At 44.0% G+C, this 17,706-nt stretch overlaps 1 long non-coding RNA gene across 1 annotated transcript in view; it reads left to right on the forward strand.

Annotated features, from left to right (window-relative positions):
- The window catches only part of LOC141077513 (uncharacterized), a 28,664-nt gene extending 11,395 nt beyond the window's left edge, over window positions 1-17,269 (forward strand). The window contains exon 2 of the long non-coding RNA XR_012227581.1: window positions 16,427-17,269. This is a non-coding gene — a long non-coding RNA (uncharacterized lncRNA). The remainder of the gene's footprint in view (window positions 1-16,426) is intronic.
- Window positions 17,270-17,706: the final 437 nt, after the last annotated feature.

Below are 17,706 nucleotides of genomic sequence, written 5' to 3' on the forward strand. Positions count from 1 at the left end.
GTCTCATGACTGGACAGCCAGCAGAGATTATAGCGACTTTTTCTGCTCTTTCATTCCTTAAGTCATGTAATTTGTGCAGTCATTTTACCAGACTGTTGTGGAACCATAAATCTCAGCATGTGTTGTGTCACTGCGGCTTGTAATGCAGCCTAATGGCTTCGCCTCAGGTTACCTCACTCTATCTGCACTTTGTCCGAATCTTACGTCTGTGGTCCACGAGTTCATCTCTGTGTGCGGATGAAAGCAGATCTAATAACTCGCCCATAAGGCTATGTACACATGGTGCGTATTCTGTGCTTGCATTTTCTGTGCAGAATTCACGAAATCCGCAGGTCAAATGACCTGCATTTTTCCTGCGGATTTCTTCCTGTTTTTTTGCGGTTATCTTGTGATTTTTGGGAAAAAACCGCAGCATGTGCACAGCGGGGTTTTTTTTTCATAGTCTTTAATGGTACAGTACATCACCTGCAGATCCGCAGCGGTGATCCGCAGCAGAATCCGCACCGTGTGCACAGGGCCTTGTCCATCGTTACCTGAACTGCTTTTCACTTGATGTATCATACAAACGGGAGGAAAGAAAAATCTCAGAATTTTTTTTTTTATTTCAAAAAGAAAAATGCAGATTTATGAATAAAAGACCAAAAAAAAAAAAAAAAAAGAGACAGATACACGTGATTAATCTGCAATTATTTCACACTAGAGATTGGGGACAATTTCATTAGAGCAATCTCTACGAAATATCCCCAATACAATTATATGGAGAATTAGTGGTGAAGAGGCAGGAATTTCAGAAACGAAACCAAGATAAGGCCGGGGTCACACTAGCGATTAAATCGGACGAATGCAAAGCGATAAGAAATCGCATTGCATTCGTCCCAATGTTATTCTATGGGGCAGCTCCCATCATGCGATTTTTGATCGGATCCGATCCTCGGATCGAGACAATCGCAGCATGCTGCGATTGTCACCGATTTTCGGATCGGATTCGACAATGCAAGTCTATGGGGGCGAGAAAAAATGGGACTAAAAACGGACTAGATGTGTGAGTTGCGATAAAATCGCACCCGGTGTCCTTTAGCAAAAGCCGGCAATTCTTCCAATACAGTAAAATCACAGAGACCGGTTAAATAAAGAATGAATGATTAGATCTAGACACACACATATATATTTTATACATGTCATAGAGACACATTTATACATATATTTCAAATTCATACAGTTCATCATAGCAGAATAGCCGCAGAAACATTTGCCGGCTTTTGTATAATCATTCTCCTGCCCGACATGAAATGACACATGGTTTGCATATAGTTAACCATTTCATTTCATGTTTTTTTTTATGTCTATCACTATTAATTAGATGAGGGTTTGTGGTTAAAATTTTGGAGTTGTAGGGGTTAATTTAAGGGGTTAATTCGTTGTATTAAATTACGGGGACTCCCTGCAGCCTTAATGACTTCAGCAGGAGTCCCTGCAATTTAATACAGCGAATTAACCCCTTAAATTAACCCCTACAAGTCCATAATTTTACCCACAAACCCTCATCTAATTAATAGTGATAGACATAAAAAAAGCATGAAATGAAATGGTTAACTATATGTAAACCATGTGTCATTCCATGTGGGCAGGAGAATGATTATACAAAAGCCGGCAAATGTTTCTGCGGCTATTCTGCTATGAAGAACTGTATGAATTTGAAATATATGTATAAATGTGTCTCTATGACATGTATAAAATATATATATATATATATATATATATATATATATATATATATATATATATATATATATATAAATTAATATATATGTATTTAATGTGTCTATATCTATTCATTCTTTGTGTGGGGAAACCTGTCATTGGGCTCCATTATATGTCCATTTAGCTATCCTGCGAGAAAATCTCGCCAGACGGATGTCAAACGGATCCTTACATGCGATTAAAATCGCATCAATGAAGAAAAATCGCATCAAAAACGGATCACTGGTTAAGATACTTTTGTGCGATTTTGGACTGTTAAAATGGGACCGATTTTTTTATTTGTTGTGTGTGACTCCAGCCTAAATGTTATAGTGTGAGAAACTGATGGTGTGCTTATAAAGTACGATAAGTACGAACAATTTCTCAACCACCTCCGGTAATTACTGCCCAGCAGGTATCCAGACATCACCAAATAAAGCACAGCACTGCATTATCTTCACTGCACATATATACAGTGCATCTCACAAAATTAGAATATCATCAAAAGGTTAATTAATTTCAGTTCTTCAATACAAAAAGTGAAACTCTATATTCTACACCATGTTCCAAATTATTATGCAAATTATAGTTTTCTCTGATTTTCCTAAATGGTCAGTCTAATAAAAGTCATCACCCGTTAGAGTATACATCGAATATTATTGAAGAAACCTCCCAATGATAACAGTATAATCTCCAAAATGAATAAAAACTCAAAATGCACTGTTCCAAATTATTAGGCACAGTAGAATTTCTAAACATTTGATATGTTTTAAAGAACTGAAAATGCTCATTTGTGGAATTTGCAGCATTAGGAGGTCACATTCGCTGAACAAAAAAGCTATTTAACTCCAAAACATCCTAACAGGCCAAGTTACATGCTAACATAGGAACCCTTCTTTGATTATCACCTTGCATCAATTCTTGCATCCATTGAACTTACCTCTTCAGTGAACTGGAAAAAACAGTACGGCCGGGGTCACACTGGCGAGGAATACGGCCGAGTGAGAGGCGCTAAAAGCACGCATTAGACACGGACAAATGATTCTCTATGGGGTCCCTCGCACCAGGCGTATATTTCTCATCCGTATTCTACGCTCCGTGCCAATCGCAGCATGCTGCGATTGTCAGCGTACTACGGCCGTAGTACGCCAATGCAAGTCTATGGGTGCGCAAAAAATATGGATTACACACGGACCACACATGTGACTTGCGAGAAATACGCACCCGGTGTCTTTTAGCAAAGCCGGCAATTCAGTGCGCTATACAGTAAATTCACACTGACAGGTTTAATAAAGAAAGAAAGAATAGATAGACACATAGAATACATATATATATATATATATATATATATATATATATATATATATATATATATATATATATATATATATATGCATTCTATGTGTCTATATCTATTCTTTGGTTTCTGTTAGAAACCCTGTCACAGGGCTCCATTATATGTCCATTTTGCCAGCCTGCGAGAAAATCTCGCTATACGGATGCCATACGGATTACATACGGATGCTGACATGCGCAAAATACGCGACCACACCTTGATTACGGATGACATACGGAGCACTGTTTAGGGGCCATTCATCCGTATTACGCATGTAAAATACTGACCGTATTTTGCGTCGGTTAGTGTGACCCCGGCCTACCAGAGATATCAGTGTATGTGTATGTCATACTTGTGGCATACGTGTGGCCACCTTGTGCCGCATCGGTATGACACATAAGTGGGCCTGGGAATCAGTGTTACTGTTCGTGCTGTTCCCCGATGCCGGGAGCTGAAGACAGCTCACATCACTGTCCCCTGCTAGGCAACGGTACAAGAGGTGAAACTTTGGGAGGTGGGGACGCTTTAACAAGTAGAATATTTATGTAAGTATTGCTTTCATGCTTTAATCTATTTGGCTTGAACTGCTGGGGATGTCCCCCACCTAGTACCGTTGCCTATGTTGATTTATAAGATATGACAAGCTTTCTAAACATGCCTTACCTGTTCCTATAGCGTCCCCACTATTGACTATCCAGTAGTTTCTTTGTTCCTATTTCAATTTTTGTATTTTTTAACGTGTTACAAAAATAAAATAATTTTTTAAGGTTATGTACTTCTTTGGCTACTTTCAGACTAGTGTTTTAGGCTATGTGCACACGGTGCGGATCCTCCCGCGGATTTTACGAAATCCGCAGGTCAAATGACCTGCATTTTTCCTGCGGATTTCTTCCTTTTTTTTTTGCGGTTTTACTGCTGTTTTTGGGCGGTTTTCCACCTGCGGATTTGTAGAATGGAGCAGGTGGAAAACTGTAGCAAAACCGCACAAAAGAAGTGACATGGTGCTTTTTTTTTTTACCGCACAAAAACCGTGCGGAAAAATCCGCAGCGTGTGCACAGCGTTTTTTTTTTTCATAGGCTACAATGGTACTGTACATCACCTGCAGTTCTGCTGCAGATCCGCAGTAGAAACCGCACCATGTGCACAGAGCCTAAGGCTGTGTGCACACGATGCGGATATCTAGCGGATCCGCAGCGGATTTTACAGCACAGAAACGCTGCATATCCGCATTGTGATGTACAGTAGCATTAAAATCAATGAAAAAAAAACCCCACTGTGCAGACGCTGCGGATTTTTCCGCGTGGTTTTCCTGCGGTACAAAATCTGCAGCATGTTACTACTTTTGTGTGGTTTTCCACCTCCCTTGTCTCCAAAACCGCAGGGGGAAAACCGCAGTGGAAAACCGCACAAAAACCGCAAGAAAACCGCGCTAAAAATGGAAGAAATCCGCAGGAAAAATGCAGGTCATTTGACCTACGGTTTTCTTCAATCCTGCGCGGTAAAATCCACAGGGCCAAAAAGTCCGTGTGCACTTAGCCTAACTTTTTCTCCATTGTGTCAGAAATGCTCGATGTCATACAAGTGCAGACCAATGATTTCTGAGCACTCAATGACTTATTCATTATTCAACTTCCCCCTTTTTTAAATTTGCTGTGTTTTGAATGTTCGATATTTTTTGTTATTTTTTTACAATGTTCATGTTTTTTATTATCCAGATGTTTTAGACTAATTCGTCATTCGCCATTTTTTTCATAAAAGTTTTGCACAATTGTACTTCACAACTCTATTATCAAAATATGTTTAATTTATACATCATTTGAAAATCGGGTTGTTTGCATGAGTTGCACCAACAAATATGTATAAAACAAAGTGACCTTGTCCAAATATGTGATTGATCTGTTGAAATTGACTGATCATACAATACTCGCCAAGTTTTAGGCATTACCACCATGACAGATTAGTTTTTCAGAAGACGTGACCGTTTTCAAATATCATATGCCTATAGTTCTAAAGCAGTGGCCACAGAAGTTGACCTCTCCTGGGCCCGCAGAGTATACACGGGATTACTCTGTATTATCTGGTTAGCATTTGTACTTTTACTTTCCTGTACATGACTTCATCTCATAAGAGTAAAGGCCCTTTTACATTTAGCGATGCACCAGCGATCCGACCCGGTCAGGATCGCTGGTGCATCGCTAAATGATCGCTAGTGAGCTTTCATACAGAAAGACCTCACAGCGATGCAGCAGCGACGCAGCGCACGATACTTACCATTCACACACAGCGATCCTGACGTCCTCCCGCCCGCCTCCACGCGTCGCTCGTCGTCACAGCAGGAAGTCTCAGCAGGAAGCGCCCGACGAGAAATGGAGCTGGACATTCTCGCGCGATCAGCGATGGACAGCGGGGGAGCCGGTCGCTGGTAAGTATCACACATAGCGATATCGCTAGCAGCAATATCGCTATAACGTCACAAAACCAGTGACGTTTTAGCGATATTGCTAGCGATATCGCTTAGTGTAAAACCCCCTTAAGTGAGGGCAAAGATCACATGATACTGAGTGAGAATAATGTCCTTAATGAACACTACCTTATGTCATACATGGTGCAGTTCAGTAACTTGGCTCTCCAGTGGTACTTTGACATGATGTGTCCTGATCCTCAGTAATTGTCTCGACTCCTTTAGTCTGATCAGCCACTGGGTTTTACATTCTCAGAGTTATAGTTGCGATCTGCAAATCTCATTGCTTTTAAATAATCTCTTGCTGTTGTGCAAGGACGTAACTCAACTAAATTCAAGGGGTGTTTGTGAAAAGTATTAAAATACTCTGGTCATTTAGCACAAGCAAGTGTCAAGGTTTTCTATTCCATCCCTAAAGATTGGGAGAAAACTTCCATCATCCAAGTCTTTGTAAAAACACTCTTTACTGAATAAATATGAAAGGGTGACAAGTCCGGTATCCGGATGCTGGAAATTTTCTCTCTACTTTTTCCTGTGGCACCGCAGGTTTCTGTTGCACGGATCTTCCATATATGGGTTAGCCAACTTGTTTCTCCTATTTTCTCGCTAATCTCTACAGATTGTAATTCCAATCATATAATAAAATATCCGTTCACATTTGGATGTATTTTTTATTCCATCAACCCACTGTCACATTTTATCTACTACTTTACTGTAGTGTCCATAGCTCCTAGACCACAGTGGTGGTGTTACCACGGCTGGTCAGGAGGCAAATCTCCAGGAGTGGACCCTCTGGACCGTGACCCCAAGGGGCCCTGGGCGAGTTGCCAGGTGGAGCCGACCCCTAGACAGGGATCGTTAGGAGCAGGCCCAGGGGTTCGGGTACCACGATAGCCGGTACCGAGAGGGGCGGCTCAGAACGGACTGGAGTAGGAGTGCGGGACTGAAGCGTAGACAACAGGACAGAGCAGGATCACTGGAGACTTGACCGGAGTAGGACTGCAGGACTGGAGCATAAACAGGACAGAGCAGGATCACAGGAGACTGGACCGGAGTTGGACTACAGGACTGGAGCATAGACAACAGGACAGAGCAGGATCACTGGAGGCAGGACCAGAGTAGGACTGCGGGACTGGAGCGTAAACAGCAGGATGGAGCAGGAACACGGGAGGCAGGACTGGAGTAGGACTGTAGGACTGGAGCGTGGACAGCAGGATGGAGCAGGAACACAGGAGGCAGGACTGGAGTAGGACTGGAGCGTAGATAGCAGGACGGAGCAGAACACAGGAGGCAGGACTGGAGTAGGACTGTTGCAGGAATCACGGAAGACAGGACTGCGAGACAGCAGAGAGCACACGAGGAAGCAGGGCCCAGTGTGCTAGCAAACACAACGATCAGGCGCATCCCTCAAGGGGGGACGGCCTGATATGGCCCTGTCTGGTCTGCCATTGGTCTTTAGGTGCTTCCGGGTCAGGGCATTGCCGGAGCACAAGTAACAGGAGGGAGGCGTGGCCGCGGCCTATGGCGCATGCGCATTGCATGCAGAGACCCCGTCGGCCGCGAGCCTGTCAGAAGGGACCGCCGTGGCTGCCGGATGGCGGGGGGCTGCGGCGTGGGAGCGGAGGCCGGGTGAGTATGCAGAGGCGTTGTGACACGTGTAAATGCTGGGTTCACATTACGTTAGGCAGTCTGTTAAACGGACTGCGTTACACCGCGGTATAATGTGTAGCGCAGTCCGTTAACACTGCCATTCAGCCCCATTGTCAGGCGCATCGTGGCGCATGCTGTAAAGTGTCGTGCGTTCGAGATATGCCATCATTCACTGACGGAGCCTCGGACGTGGGCTGCAGCGTCTGAGACTCCGTCACCGCTAGCGCAGGTGAATCATCTATGCTAGCACAGATGAGCTAGCGGGTATAGCATAACGCGATCGCGTTATGCTATACCGTTAACGCAGCCCGTCAACACTATGCGTTGAACGGGCTGCAAAACGCAATGTGAACCTAGCCTAAGAGACATGGCCTCATCTTGTTCCTGAGAATGCAGAGACTCTGAGATCATGTAGGAAAGGATTGACACACTACAAAAATATGTCACTATAGTGATACGGGAAGCAGAGCTGGAGAACACGTTGACTCTTTTGGCCGAGGTATGGATCACTGTAATGGAAGTAATTATAAAGATATGACAATAATGTCATAATGAAAGGCATAGCTCCATAATTAGACACTGGACAAGCACTAATATTTCAATTCTGGTGATGTCATCCCTGGAGAGTGATATCATGGTCTTCAGGTCACAATTGAAATTATTATTCTTTTAGGAATAGAAGGATAAGTTTGGGATTAATACAGCATGAAACAGCGCATTCGAAAGTCCCACAAGCCAAGGGACAGAGAATAAGCCGATACAAGTGCGCTGGTTTATGATGATCCTATAGAGCAGATGCACAAATATGGCCTGTGACGGGGTATACGACAGAGCAAGAAGGGACAACAGGCCGAGGGACGATCCAACGAGATTTATTAAGGCAGGGAGCATACAACATCAAATATCCATAATGTCCTTGGAGTACATGAGAAGTCCACAATAAGTCCACACAATGGAAACAAATCCGGGCACCTCACGATAGTCCTTGTGCCAGATGCGATAACAATAATCCTTGCAATAATCCACAGGATTCCACACAATCCCACGGACGTCACGAGCTGGCCTCAGCTCAGTTCGTGACTCCTTCACGTCTCCACTCAAAATCACAACTGATCTTAAAACAAGAATGTATTGTCAGGGCTCCTGGGATCAGCCCATCTGAAGGGGGGTAGGGGTCACACCTACTATTCAATGGTTTGGTCCATCAGAAGATTCTAGAAATGTAAGGGCTCCACTGAGTCTACAGGATGTGTATTTGTAGGTTATCTTCTGCTTAGGAAAACAATAGCCAAAGTTCTACTAGCTGTTGACACAAGCCTAAATTAGATTATGGTCCAGGTACATCACAAGACATTGCAAAGTATTGGGGGAAGGAGACATGGTTAATTTACAGCAAATACAACCAGGTAAAGTTAAATGACATATACAAAATACAGGACAGGGCAAAACTACAAATCATGACATGGCCACATAGTGATCATCCTCACTTTCTTCCGAGAGACATAGCTTTTTTATTTTTCCATCAACTTTGCTATATCAGGGTTGTTTTTTTGTGGAAGAAGTGGTAGTTTTGAATGGCACTGTACACTTTACCAGTGTATTGAAAGATGCAAAAGAAATTCCAAGAGGTGGAATAGTGAATAAAAAAAAAATCAGAATTCTACTTTTTTTTTATTTTTTTTAACAGCATTCATTATATGGTAAAAATGGCCCAGCAACATGATTCTTTATCTCAGTATGATTATGACCATAGCAAATATAAATAGAACATTTAAAGAACTGCACCAAGGAAAAGTCGTATAGATCACAGGATGAATATAAATATTACTGATCTGCAAATGATGAAAAAATGGAAACAATTTTCCAACTATCTTGATTTACCGTATTTTTCGGATTATAAGACGTACTTTTTTTCCCCCTGAAATTGGGGGTGCGACTTATAATGCGGATATACATTACTGGTACCATTGCTGTAGGCCGCAGGCTGCGATAAGTGGGTGTCGGGTGGTGCTGCTGGCGTCTCTGGCGTCGAGGGGGGCTCCGGTGCTGCGAGGGGCTCTGCCGACATTTTGTGAAAGGCCAGAGCCTCCGCAGTTCCGTGGTTTCCTGTGCTGTGGACTCCGGGAGAATAGCCGCCACGGAAAACCACGGAACTGCGGGGGCTCTGACCTTTTGCCAAATGTCGGCAGAGCCCCTCCGCAGCACAGGATCCCTCCACAGCACAGGACACCCGCACACCCTTTCATCTTAGCCTGCAGGCAGCAATGCTCTACTCCTGCCTCCTCCAGCAGCGACCCTGGGACCCCGCTTCACCGCAGCCACCACCCCCGGTGAGCAATAAGGCTAGTTTCACATTAGCGGTTTTTTGTGCAGCGCATCGTGCACATAAAAAACGCAATGAAAAACGCATGCAAACACAATACAAACGCGCGTTTTTTAATTGTCATGCGTTCGCTGATGCGTCAAAAAAAGCAGCGTTTCTTGCATTTTACATGCGTTTTTGCATGCGTTTGCGTTTTTTTTGCGCATGCATTTCTAGGTGTGACAGTTCACATTCCTTTAAAAACAATAGAAATAGAGTACACCAATGGGACACCAGTGGTCGTTTGTTATTGGAATGTTTTATATAGACCCTGTTATATGAATTCCTCAGATTTTGCTGCTGTTTCCGGTGTCAAGATGGACCTGCGTCTGGATAATTTCCGATTCAAGTTGGATCTTGACATTGCGCTGTCTCAGGCGTATGCCTTTTCTTGCCAGCAACAAAGGGAGAGACAGCATAGACGGCAGCGGCGTCGGTTTTGGAGGCATCCAATAATCGAACTCCGGGAAAGCCGTGGAGCGTATCACACGCTGTACAGCGAGCTCCAGGAAAACCAGGAGAAATTTGCAGACTATACCCGGATGTCCTAGCAAAGCTTCCTGGACTTGCTAAGTATGGTTGAAGGAATCATCCGCAGACGGGACACTCAGCTCCGGCGTGCCATTCCTCCCGAAGAAAGGCTCCTCGTCACCTTACGGTATGTAATGTTTTTATGTTTGCATAATTTTTTTTTTTTTTTTTTTTGGCTAAAAAATTCTGTGTTTTTTGGTAATGAATTTTAACATTATTTTTGGGAAATTGCTTTTTTGCATAATGGTTTTTCTTCTGTCATGTACTAACCACAAGCCTTTATAAAATGTTTTTCTGCTATGTTGTATTAAAAAACCATGCAAAAAAGTTATGCCATGTACTTTTTATTTTCAGTGTTTTTATTAATACCCTAGACAGAAATATAAATTGTTTTTCTTTTTAAGTTTTGCAGGTTCCTGGCAACTGGAGAGAGTCTTTCATCCCTGCATTTCCAGTACCGGCTGGGAATCTCCACTTTATCCGGGATTGTTGCCGACACCTGCAGGGCTCTGTGGGATGTTCTGTGTCCGGAGTTTCTGCCCTTGCCCACTGCCGAAAGTGGCTTCAAATAGCGGACAAATTCTGGGCAGTCTGCAATTTCCCGAACTGCCTAGGAGCGGTGGACGGGAAGCACATCCGCATCACAAAACCCGCAAGAAGTGGCTCTGAGTGCTACAACTACAAGAAGTACTTTTCTACAGTACTCATGGCCATTGCGGATGCAGACTGACGGTTTGTGGCGGTGGACATAGGGGCATTCGGACGGGGCAACGATTCCCAGACTTTTAAAAACTCATGGGCCGGAGGTTGTACGGCAACCAGTTCAATTTTCCACTGGCACGGCCTCTTCCCCAAACCCAAGCTCCACCACTGCCGTTTGTAGTGGTTGGGGATGAGGCATTTCAGATGTGCCAAAACCTGCTCAAGCCGTACTCCAGCCGTGACTTGGACCACTCCAAGAAAGTATTCAACTACAGGCTTACGAGGGCACGCAGGACTGTAGAGTGCGCCTTTGGCATTCTAGTGTCCAGATGGCGAATTCTCAGCACCGCCATCAATCTCAAACTTGAAACAGTGGATGAGGTGGTGAAGGCGTGCGTGGTTCTGCACAATTTTGTTATGGCAAAGGAGCGGCCGAATTTTGACATGGATGAACCTGCTGCCAACCCTTTGCCAGATTTTACTCAGCATCCTCGTCGGTCATCAGTCGAAGTTGCCCAAATGAGGGACCAATTTGCGGACTTCTTATCCGATGTGGGTCGTGTAGCATGGCAGGATCAACTGGTGTAATAGCTTTGTTGTTTGTTAATAATAAAATACCTTTTTTTAATACCTGTACCCAGTGTACTGTGTCTTAATACACTCCACTACTCGCCTGCCCAGGTGTCCAGTGAAATCAGGATGCTGTGCTTCCTGACTTTACTAGGACTCCTGACCAGGTGACCCTACATATAAAAGTTGTATGACCTTCCTCATTTCTCCAGTCCGTGTTCATAAGGCATATTGTCGAGAAGGTGTAGATAATACAACTAATATTTATATCACCTGGCCTAAGTATATTGATTTTGGGATGCAGTAACATCCTTCACTCTGTCTGATAACTGACCATGTGATTAAAAATATTAGTTTTAGTATCTCCACTGTCGAACGCAGACTGGAGAGATGATAAAGGTTTATACAACTTTTACAATCCCCTGGCCTGGTGTCATGATGAATTGATGATGCCCCCAAAAAACGCATCCTGACTTCAGAAATTTTGGACACCTGGCCAGGTGAATACACATAGGAGTTAACCTCCAGCATCTCTACAGTCTGTGTGCAATAGATAATGAAGACTGAAGCGACGCTGCAGATTACAACTCATAGGTATACTCACCTGGCCAGGTGTGCTAAATAGTTATGACACCAGGCCAGGGTATTTGTAGATATGGCCTGTAATTTCTCCATCATCTATTCAGTCTATTTGCCACAGACTGTATAGATGATGTGGTTCATGACAAGGTATCTAGAATCCCCTGGCCTTGTGTCACAAAGAGTGAAATGAGGATGGGCAAAACACCATCCTCAATTCACTCTTTATGACACCTGGCAAGGTGAGAATAGATATGCCTTGCACCCTCCACCATCAGTCTGACCAATATTAGCAGACTGAAGAGCCTGGTGGATGAAAATACAAGTCATATATTTGTGTTTTTGACATCACATAGCTCCAAGACTGACACAAGAAACATGTGTCAGTACTGGAGCTATGAGGTGTCAAAAACACAAAGTGTACGGCGCAGTGTGTGCAGGTGGCAAAAGACACAATAGCCAAACATTATTTTCAAATCAAACGTTCAAATAAAATAATTTAAGATTTAAAAAAAATTTTTTTTACTTGAGGTCAGTTGGTGGAAACTGGGGGGTGTGGAGGGATGAGGAACGGCTTAGGGTGGAGAAAGGGGTTGTGGGGGAAGGCAGCGGAGGCAAGGAAAGTTGGGAAGTGGGAGGTGAGGGAGTAGGGAGGGTTAGTCCTCTTTTTTTTTTTTTTTTTTTTTTTTTTTTTATGATGGTGTCCCGTCGGCGTGCTGCTGTCCTGCCTGGAGCGCCTGGAGCCTGAGGACTGGCTCGACCCCGGGGACCGCCTTGAGCCTGTGGACCGGCTGGAGCTGGGGGACCGCCTGGAGCTTGTGGACCGGCTGCCAGGATCCTGTAGCTGCTGTGGCATGCTGGTTGTGGTGGTGGATGTCCTGGCAGGGGCCGTAAATAGTGAATGCGGGTCCCCCAGCTGATGCTGCTCAGAGGTGGTGGTGGTGGTGGCGGTCTATGCAGGCGTGTTGGCGGTCCATACCGGGGTGGTCCTCCCGGTGGTGGTGATGGTGGTGGCGGGGGTGGTGCTCCGGGTGGTGTGGCGCTCCAGGCAGGGGTGGTGACAATGTGCCATCCAGTGGTGGTGGTGGTGGTGGCAGCAGTGGTGGGCCAGGCAGGAGCAGCGCAGCGCTTGGCATGGTAGTCTCCAGCTGCACTCGGACTTGGGGCGGTATATTGGTGTCCGGCGTGGCTTGGAAGTGTGGTGTCCGTGCAGTGATATGCAGCAGAAGTAGGTAATGCTGTGAATCGAGTCAGCGGTGGCCCCGGTGGAAATGCCACCGCTGACTGCTGCATATACCTACTCTGCTGCATAGCCTGCATAAAAGCATTGTTGCAGGCCTGCATGACAGTCAACTGGAGTTCAGGGGTAAGGTTTTCCGCCGTGTCCCGAGCTATTTGTGTATAGAAATGATGCGCTGGTCTGGCGAGGTCGACTTCCAGGCGCTCAAGGCGACCCTCGATAGACTTGTAGCGTTGGTCCAAAAGGAGGAAACCACTCTCAAGTCTATCGGAGAGTGCCTTGAGGCTACTCTGAAAGACCGAGCTCAATTCAACGAACTCGGGCATGACAGGCCTGTCCGAGGTCCTCTGCCGCTGCTGGCGGGAAGTGCCCGCAAAACCAGTGGCAGAGACCTGGGACAGGGGAACACCTGAGCGACCAGCTTCCTGGTCTCCAGATGACTGTGGTGCAGACCTGCAAGGTGCTTCCTCGCTGATGGATGGCTGGGACGGGTTCCGATGCAGCTTGATGAAGGACCGCTTCGGGCCCAGGTTGCAGGGTGCTGCTCCAGGTGCTGTGAAAAGAAAAAGAAATTACTGCCATAAATTATCAATCGCCAACTCCTGTGGAATAGAAAAGCACAGAATAAAACACAATACAACTAGAAAATACTTACGTTCGGGAGGCAAGGACCGGTCTTAAAAATGCCAAGGCACGATGATATCTGTATTTCGTGCCGGTCCTTGCCGCAGCACCACTGTGAACCTGCTTCTCCTGACGGATATCCCTGTTGAAGCGGTCCTTCATCGAGCGCCAACGGGTTCTGACTTTGTTCACTGTGGGTAAAAACAAAAAAAAAAATAAGAAACTCCATGGAGTTACTAGCATCACACACAGTTGGGTGATCCCGGCCAAGATCACTGCTGCATAACACTGCATTTATATACTTACGAAAATCCTTGTGGACCCGGGGAGAGGCGTTGTCCCAGCCATCCATCAGCGATGCGGCCACCTCGTTCCAGAGCCGCCGGATCACCACGTTGTCCGAGTGCAGTTGGTGACGGGTGTCCCACAGTGGGACTCGCTCCTGGACTAGACGGATGAGCTCGTCATTGTCCAGGGCGAGGTCCTCCTCCCGTTGTGGAGCCTAGAAAAGAAAGACAATTTTAAAATGAAAAATCTAGAAAATAAACCAGCCATGAAAAAAATTTTTTTAGAATGAAAATATAAGCATGAATAAAAAACACAGAAAAAAACCCAGCATGAAAATTTTAAAAAAAATACATTAAGAAATGATTGCCAAAAAACAGAGAAAATAAACCAGCATAGAAATTAACATAAAAATAAAAAAACTGTACCAAAAAAAGAACCAAAAAATAACAGCAGGAAAATTACCAAAAAATACTAATAAAAAATTACCAAAAAACATAAAAAAAACAAAAAAAACCCAAATAAAATTATTTCAATACAGTTCCAAAAAAAAAAAATAACCAAGCATAGAAATCAACTTTAAAAAAAAACCAGCAGAGGAATTAACAAAAACCTGACTCCCTTCCCAGAAACCGCGCCTTTTTTGTCTGTGCGTTTTCCGCGCGTTTTCGTCGCGGTTTTGATGCGTTTTTTTCCAGCGCATTTTCAAAACGCATAGCACTAGCCAGAAACGCGGAAAAATCCGCGAAATTAATGAGCATGCTGCGTTTTTTCGCGGTAAAAAGCGCATCAATATGCACAAAAAGTGCAAAATGCATAGAAATTAATGGGAAGCTTATTTTTAGCGGTTTTATTGGCAAAACCGCTAAAAATACCGCTAAAAAAACGCTGTATGTGAACGCAAAACCGCAACGAAAACGCACAGACAAAAAAGGCGCGGTTTCTGGGAAGGGAGTCAGGTTTTTGAGCAGAATTTTTCTGCTACGTGTGCACTTAGCCTAAGAAGCACCACTATTTTATTAAAAAAAAATTTTTTTCCTATTTTTCTCCTCAAAGTTTGGGGTGCGACTTATAATCTGGAGCATCTTATAATCCGAAAAATACGGTATTCAGTCTGGTGGATGAGCGTCACATGCCGAAATCCTAGCACCTCATTGTCACTGAGGTTATTAATGGTCGTCTGAGGAAGGTAATGCTACTGAATGTAAAAATCATCAGGATCCGCTGCCGACAGCTCCTGTGTAATCACAGACCAATGACGTCCCCGATGTGCTCGGTGGAGACATGCAAATGCAAATTTTATATAATTTATACAATGTGATTCTCTGGATTTTATTTTTGATATTTTATCTCTCAATATTAAAATTTACCTTTCCTTAAAATTATAGACTGTTCATGTCTATGTCAGTGGGCAAACTTACAAAATCAGCAAGGGATCAAATACTTATTTTCTTCACTGTATGTGTGACCATTCAAGGATATACCTTCCCAGACTGCCACTGACTACCACCACCCTGGGCATGCTGGACCATCAGTATTTAAGGCAGCATCATTTTCACCACAGCATCTCCAATCTTTTCCACATCTGTCACATTCTCGGTGTGATTCTGCTGTCTTCTGGGAAAAGAATGGGGCGCCAATAGCAGCCTTTCCAGCTCTGTTGTTCGCTGACAATTGCTGGCTGTGAGCACCGGTCACACAATAGGACATTCAGCCCTCATGACGTATGATTCCAAAAATTTGATCAAATCCTTGCACCCCAGTATTCACTAGAGGTGATTTGGTATGGCTCTGGCAGTGCGCCTTCTGTTCAACCTTGCTCAGAGGAACAGATACTGGTCTTGCTGCTGGTTTGATGCCTTTGGACAGCCTTGCCCAGCTCTTCTCGTGTAACAGCCTGTGGTCTAGTATCTGCGCCATGCTCTGGAGACTACTAGGAGATGCAGTAAATGTTCTTGTGACAGAAAATATGAATGTGCCATATTAGAGGAGCTTGATTATCTTTGCCACCAGAGAAGTCTGCAGGTACCGCTTCATGCTACCGGTACTGACAAACTCCAGAGCAAAACTAGAGAATAGTCAGAAGGATAAGTAGAGGTGAATTGTCTGCAGCCACCAATGGCGAGAGCATTCCTTTGTTTTCCCGTTGCAAGAACTTCTGTTGTCACGTTCATTAGCAGCCGGTGACATTGTTTCACAATGAGATTCGTCATTATGAGAGAACAATTTTGGTTCCATTGTTGGTGAACAAAATGGCTAAATCTTGTCAAATACTATTTGACTAATCCTTTGTTTTATATGATCAAAAACTTTAGTTCTTATGAATTTTCGTGTCTCTTTTGCAGAATTATCGGTACCGGTTACGAACAGTTCACTGAACGGACCTCTGAGACTTTCACAAAGTGCAAGGCTCCAAATAAATGTCCAATTTTGACAGAAAAAAAAACTTTGAAAGCTGCGAGGAACATTCTATGTGCAGGAGAGACCGAGGAAAGTGTCACAGGGAAATGTCACCATCATAGTCATGTTCTTCTCTACTCAGGTAGTGTTTCTATCTCGCCATGATAAATTTTTCTGCTTCACTGAATTTGACCAGGAAATAAGATTTACAAAGATTCAAAAGTCATTCAAAGTCTAACTTCCCTGAAATAATGTGAGTGACCCCAAGATCTCCCAGGACTGTACCTAACGCCTTTATAACATTTCTTAAGAATTGGATAACAATATTTTACACAATGCAAAGTAGTGAAAATTAGCAAAAATTGGCCATAGACATGTTACTCTAGATCTGACTCTGGGAATGTGGGTCAGTCCAGGATCATGCAATATTATAATGCTCTTCAAAGAGTTTCTGCGTTGGTCATTATCGGCTTAATTATTATAATATGATGATTTTATATCGTATAAACTTTGGAATTGACAGTGATTATAACCTGCTCTGTCACTTCATTATGCATTTTGTTCTCTGTTCTGACCTTGATTTTACTTATTACACGATACGTGTAGATCTATCACTTGTACACATGTTAAAGGGAACCTGTATCGTCGGAAAACAATATTTTCCAGCAGCTATTGGGTTAATTTGCAGAAATTGCTTTACAGTAAAATATAAGCATTACAATACCCCTGCCTTAAGGCCCCCATACACTATAGACCAAAGTTGTACAAAATAGACAATTTCAACCACATTGATCGTTTGTCATTTGTTTTTTTTTCAAGGCGGCAAGTGAATGACTTTTGTGCAACGAACGAAAGGTCGATCGAGCATGTGTGTTTTTTTCATATGACAATCATGTATGGCACAATGTGTGTGCTTTGTTCTCTTCGTTTACTTAATAGGCCAATGAAATTTTCTTTGCACACTTGCAGTAATAAAGACCCCGTCTCACAGTGAGATCGCTGAATTGTCACCGATTTTGTGACGCAACATCGATCTCGCTACGTGTGACACGTAGCGGCGACCAGGCCCCCGCTGCGATGTCGCTGATCGTGCTGGAATGTCCTGGGCCATTTTTTGATCGCTGGTGTTCCTCTGGCCAGCGCGCATCCCTGTGTATGACACCGACGAGCGACCTCGTTAGCGACTCCAGAAATCATGGACGCAGGCGGGAGTCGTCAGAATCGC

Source organism: Dendrobates tinctorius, unplaced genomic scaffold, assembly GCF_039654945.1.
Source record: "Dendrobates tinctorius isolate UK_male_01 unplaced genomic scaffold, ASM3965494v1 ptg000455l, whole genome shotgun sequence".
Classification (NCBI taxonomy): domain Eukaryota; kingdom Metazoa; phylum Chordata; class Amphibia; order Anura; family Dendrobatidae; genus Dendrobates; species Dendrobates tinctorius.